Genomic DNA, 6643 nt, shown 5'->3' with positions numbered 1-6643 from the left:
AAGAAAAACACTTGAATGAGTAGGTGTGTCCAAACTTTTGACTGGTGCTGTAAACATGTTGATTGTCATTCATAATAATGCATGCTTCCCCCCTCATCTTCTTTGGTGAGGGATTTGTTGTGATTCACATTTAGTCTGTAAGATTAAATCAACCAGTCATAGTCATTTTATAAGCTTTTGGGAAAAAAGAGAAAGCCTTTTTATGTTGAATGCCAAGTACCTTTTTGTATTAAGAATAGTTTTTATGTTTATGGTGTGTATCTGAGAAATATTTAATTGCTCGCAGTGCTCTTCCTTTTTTCTTCAATTCAAATATTGCAATATGAAACAGTTATTGAATAATATGTTTTGCTGAATGACATGAATGGAATAAAGCCTTACTAAACACAACTGTTTGTCGTTTTGTGACAGTGGGACAGAAAGTCATCCTAACCCTAACCTTAACCCGTACCGTAACCACACTGCTAACCCTAACCTTAACCCTAACCTTAACCCGTACCGTAACCACACTGCTAACCCTAACCTTAACCCTAACCTTAACCCGTACCGTAACCACACTGCTAACCCTAACCTTAACCCGTACCCTAACCCTAACCTTAACCCGTACCATAACCACACTGCTAACCCTAACCTTAACCCGTACCGTAACCACACTGCTAACCCTAACCTTAACCCTAACCTTAACCCGTACCGTAACCACACTGCTAACCTTAACCCGTACCGTAACCACACTGCTAACCCTAATGCCTAACCCGAACCTTAACCCGTACCGTAACCACACTGCTAACCCTAATGCCTAACCCTAACCTTAACCTGTACCGTAACCACACTGCTAACCCTAATCCCTAACCTTAACCCGTACCGTAACCACACTGCTAACCCTAATGCCTAACCCTAACCTTAACCCGTACCGTAACCACACTGCTAACCCTAATGCCTAACCCTAACCTTAACCCGTACCGTAACCACACTGCTAACCCTAATGCCTAAACCTAACCTTAACCCGTACCGTAACCACACTGCTAACCCTAATGCCTAACCCTAACCTTAACCCGTACCGTAACCACACTGCTAACCCTAATGCCTAACCCTAACCTTAACCCGTACCGTAACCACACTGCTAACCCTAATGCCTAAACCTAACCTTAAATTAAGACCAACAATATATATTTGTTTAATTAATTTTTTACAATATAGTCAATGTTGACTTGCAGCTGGCCTATATCCAGTGGTGGAAAATTTACTCAATTGTCATACTTGAGTAAAAGTAAAGATACCTTAATAGAAAATTACTCAAGTAAAAGTGAAAGTCACCCAGTAAAATACTACTTGAGTAAAAGTCTAAAAGTGTTTGGTTTTAAATATACTTAAGTATCAAAAGAAAAAGTATAAACCATTTCTAATTCCTTATATTAATTAAAGCAGATGGCACCATTTTCTATATACAGTGTGTGCAAATGGATTGGGTGGGCTATTTACAGATGGACTATGTACAGCTGCAGCGATCGGTTAGCTGCTCAGATAGCTGAAGTTTAAAGTTAGTGAGGGAAATGTAAGTCTCCAGCTTCAGCGATTTTTGCAATTCGTTCCAGTCACTGGCAGCAGAGAACTGGAAGGAAAGGCGGCCAAAGGGGGTGTTGGCTTTGGGGATGACCAGTGAGATATACCTGCTGGAGAACGTGCTACGAGTGGGTGTTGTTATCGTGACCAGTGAGCTGAGATAAGGCGGAGCTTTACCAAGCATAGACTTATAGATGACCTGGAGCCAGTGGGTCTGGCGACGAATATGTAGCGAGGGCCAGCCGACTTGAGCATACAGGTCGCAGTGGTGGGTGGTATAAGGCGCTTTGGTAACAAGACGGATGGCACTGTGATAGACTACATCCAATTTGCTGAGTAGAGTATTGGAAGCTATTTTGTAGATGACATTGCCGAAGTCGAGGATCGGTAGGATAGTCAGTTTTACTAGGGTAAGTTTTGCGGCGTGAGTGAAGGAGGCTTTGTTGCGAAATAGGAAGCCGATTCTAGATTTGATTTTGGATTGGAGATGTTTGATATGAGTCTGGAAGGAGAGTTTACAGTCTAGCCAGACACCTAGGTATTTGTAGTTGTCCACGTATTCTAGGTCAGAACCGTCCAGAGTAGTGATGCTAGTCGGGCGGGCGGGCGGGTGGGTGCGGGCAGCAAACGGTTGAAAAGCATGCATTTGGTTTTACTAGCGTTTAAGAGCAGTTGGAGGCCACGGAAGGAGTGTTGTATGGCATTGAAGCTCGATTGGAGGTTAGTTAACACAGTGTCCAAAGAAAGGCCAGATGTATACAGAATAGTGTCGTCTGCGTAGAGGTGGATCAGAGAATCACCCGCAGCAAGAGCGACATCGTTGATATATACAGAGAAAAGAGTCGGCCCGAGAATTGAACCCTGTGGTACCCCCATAGAGACTTCCAGAGGTCCGGACAACAGGCCCTCCGATTTGACACACTGAACTCTATCTGAGAAGTAGTTGGTGAACCAGGCGAGGCAGTCATTTGAGAAACCAAGGCTATTGAGTTTGCCGATAAGAATAAGGTGATTGACAGAGTCGAAAGCCTTGGCCAGGTCGATGAAGACAGCTGCACATTACTGTCTTTTATCGATGGCTGTTATGATATCGTTTAGTACCTTGAGCATGGCTGAGGTGCACCCATGACCAGCTCAGAAACCGGATTGCACAGCAGAGAAGGTATAGTGGGATTCGAAATGGTCGGTGATCTGTTTGTTAACTTGGCTTTCAAAGACTTTAGAAAGGCAGAGCAGGATGGATATAGGTCTATAACAGTTTGGGTCTAGAGTGTCACCCCCTTTGAAGAGGGGGATGACCGCGGCAGCTTTCCAATCTTTAGGGATCTCGGACGATACGAAAGAGAGTTTGAACAGACTGGTAATAGGGGTTGCAACAATGGCGGAGGATAATTTTAGAAAGAGAGGGTCCAGATTGTCTAGCCCAGCTGATTTGTACAAATCAAGGTTTTGCAGCTCTTTCAGAACATCTGCTATCTGGATTTGGGTGAAGGAGAAGCTGGGGAGGCTCGGGCAAGTAGCTGCGGGGGGTGCGGAGCTGTTGGCCGGGGTTGGGGTAGCCAGGAGGAAAGCATGGCCAGCCGTAGAGAAATGCTTTTTGAAATTTTCGATTATCATGGATTTATCAGTGGTGACCGTGTTACCTAGCCTCAGTGCAGTGGGCAGCTGGGAGGAGGTGCTCTTGTTCTCCATGGACTTTACAGTGTCCCAAAACTTTTGGGAGTTAGAGCTACAGGATGCAAATTTCTGTTTGAAAAAGCTAGCCTTTGCTTTCCTGACTGACTGTGTGTATTGGTTCCTGACTTCCCTGAACAGTTGCATATCGCGGGACTATTCGATGCTATTGCAGTCCGCCACAGGATGTTTTTGTGCTGGTCAAGGGCAGTCAGGTCTGGAGTGAACCAAGGGCTATATCTTTTCTTAGTTCAATTTTTTTTTTAAAGGGGCATGCTTATTTAAGATGGTGAGGAAATTACTTTTAAACAACGACCAGGCATCCTCGACTGACGGGATGAGGTCAATATCCTTCCAGGATACCCGGGCCAGGTCGATTAGAAAGGCCTGCTCGCAGAAGTGTTTTAGGGAGCGTTTGACAGTGATGAGGGGTGGTCGTTTGACAGCGGACCCATAGCGGATGCAGGCAATGAGGCAGTGATCGCTCAGATCCTGATTGAAAACAGCAGAGGTGTATTTGGAGGGCAAGTTGGTCAGGATAATATCTATGAGGGTGCCCATGTTTACGGATTTAGGGTTGTTCCTGGTGGATACCTTGATAATTTGTGTGAGATTGAGGGCATCTAGCTTAGATTGTAGGGCTGCTGGGGAGTTAAGCATATCCCAGTTTAGGTCACCTAACAGAACGAACTCTGAAGACAGAATGGGGGGCAATCAATTCACATATGGTGTCCAGGGCACAGCTGGGAGCTGAGGGGGGTCTATAACAGGCGGCAACAGTGAGAGACTTATTTCTGGAGAGATTCTTTTTTAAAAGTAGAAGCTCGAACCGATTGGGCATAGACCTGGAAAGTATGACAGAACTTTGCAATCTATCTCTGCAGTAGATTACAACTCCTCCCCCTTTGGTAGTTCTATCTTGACGGAAAATGTTGTAGTTGGGTATGGAAATCTCAGAAATTTTGGTGGCCTTCCTACGCCAGGATTCAGACACGGCAAGGACATCAGGGTTGGCGGAGTGTGCTAAAGCAGTGAGTAAAAAAAACTTAGGGAGGAGGCTTCTGATGTTAACATGCATGAAACCAAGGATTTTTCGATTACAGAAGTCAACAATTGAGAGTGCCTGGGGACACGCAGGGCCTGAGTTAGCCTCTACATCACCCGAGGAACAGAGGAGGAGTAGGATGAGGGTACGGCTAAAGGCTAGCAAAACTGGTGGTCTAGTGCGTTGGGGACAGAGAATAAAAGGAGCAGATTTCTGTGTGCGGTAGAATAGATTCAGGGCATAATGTGCAGAGAGGGGTATGGTGGGGTGCGGGTACAGTGGAGGTAAGCCCAGGCACTGAGTGATGATAAGAGAGGTTGCATCTCTGGACATGCTGGTTTTACTGGGTGAGGTCACCGCATGTGTGGGAGTTGGGACAAAGGAGGTATCTGAGGCATGTACAGTGGGACTAGGGGCTCCGCAGTAAACTAAAACAATTATTGACGGATAGCAAGGGGCACACTCCAACCTCAGACATAATTACAAACAAAGCATTTGTGTTTAGCGAGTCAGATCAGAGGCAGTTGAGATGACCAGGGAAGTTCTCTTGATGTGTGTGATTTGGTCAATTTTTCTGTCAAAATGTAACGAGTTCTTTTGGGTGTCAGGGAAAATGTATGGAGTAAAAAGTACATTATTTTCTTTTGGAATGTAATGAAGTAAAAGTAAAAGTAAAAGTTGGCAAAAATATAAATAGTAAAGTAAAGTACAGATACCCCCAAAAAATGACTTAAGTAGTATTTAAAGTATTTTTACTTACTTAAGTACTTTACACCACTGCTTATATCAGGTGACATCGCTCAGTTCTGCCTCATGACAATAAACGACAAGAAGTGTTAACCTTTTTCAAATCCAGACTGTATGTACTATGACACATGACACATGCACTACATGAGGGAGCAATTGCATAATCCACAAATCATACAGCAACACCATAAAAGGTTGCAGTTGAAATGACGTCAAGGTCAAGTAGTCGATAATGTACGTATTGCATAGATCTTTCAAAATGGAAAATAAAATTTCTGGCAGCGGTGGGATTCGAACCCACGCCATCGAAATGACTGGAGCCTAAATCCAGCGCCTTAGACCACTCGGCCACGCTACCTCAACGAACACAACTAAAATGTTATGGTATATAAACATAGCATTTTGCGAATGTATGTGACGTATTCAGTGAATTTCTATAACTTTCAAGCAATATTAAATGATTTTGAAATCCATATAAAATATTCGACAAAATTAATTAACGTATCTCAGCAATTGTAATGACCATAGATGGCTACCACAGCATTCTGCAGCGATACCGCTTAGTGGGACTATCATTTGTTTTACAACAGCACAATGCCCCAACACACCTCCAGGCTGTGTAAGGACTATTTGACCAATAAGGAGAGTGATGGAGTGCTGCATCAGATGGCCTGGCCTCCACAATCCCCCTACCTCAACCCAATTGAGATGGTTTGGGATGAGTCGGAAAAGCAGGAAAAGGAAAAGCAGCCAACAAGTGCTCAGCATATGTGGGAACTCCTTCAAGACTGTTGGAAAAGCATTCCAGGTGCCTGATCCCCCCCCAAATTCCCCCTTTTCTCCGTTTCAAAAGTACACCTTTTTAATAGAAATATAACACGATTGGATGTTCTATGTCCACGACAACGTTTAAAACCCTATCAGGAGACCACTTTTGAGGTCTGGGAAAAACCATTTCGATTTTGGGGTGTAGTTACCGTTTAAACGCAAGTGTGCGCCAGGAAGAGACCTTAGTTTGGTTAAGCGGTGTTGCTGTAGCGCTCGTGTTGTAGCGCTCGTGTTATTGCGGAGTTTGCAAAACAAATGGCCACTGGATTGATGCAAATAATCATGATATAATTCTTCCAGGCTGGCATAGGCTACTTTGCAGTTAACTTTTAATTGAGAAGGTTTTGGGGGAAGCCTTTCCTTTTCTACCAGAAGAAGGTTATATCATTAGCCTCATAAGCTAACGGCTACACAAAGTGTAGACATGCGCGCGCTCCGCACGCATGCGCACAGAAACTGGGCAGTCCTGTGCCGTTTCTGAAAGTTGCGTGGAAATACGAATCACTGATGCATTTTGTTCATGTCTTATGATTCACTTGGGCAAATGAATGCATTTTCTAACAAGTTGAAGGGATTTAGTTGACTTCCTCCTTAGTTAAATTTTTTTTGAATAATGTTGAATTCCTGTTTGAATGTCTGGATTCCGTGCCGTATTTTATAGGGCCCTAGTCCATGAAGTTGTCATAAGTGTCAACATAGGATATGCCCCCACCCCCAAGAGTGAAATATATGGCCTGGAAATGTAAGCAAGGTTTGAGCTTTTTCAGTGTGTTGAGTCACAACGTGGAC

The 6643-nt window shown here is 44.0% G+C and overlaps 1 non-coding gene across 1 annotated transcript; it reads right to left on the bottom strand.

Moving 5' to 3' along the window:
- Window positions 1-5302: 5302 nt before the first annotated feature.
- trnal-uag lies at window positions 5303-5384 on the bottom strand. Its single transcript has one exon. It is a non-coding gene; the product is annotated as a tRNA-Leu (tRNA).
- Window positions 5385-6643: the final 1259 nt, after the last annotated feature.

Source organism: Salvelinus namaycush, unplaced genomic scaffold, assembly GCF_016432855.1.
Source record: "Salvelinus namaycush isolate Seneca unplaced genomic scaffold, SaNama_1.0 Scaffold37, whole genome shotgun sequence".
NCBI classification, from domain to species: domain Eukaryota; kingdom Metazoa; phylum Chordata; class Actinopteri; order Salmoniformes; family Salmonidae; genus Salvelinus; species Salvelinus namaycush.
Note: the sequence above shows the minus strand (reverse complement) of the source record. Positions and strands in the feature narration are given on the sequence as shown.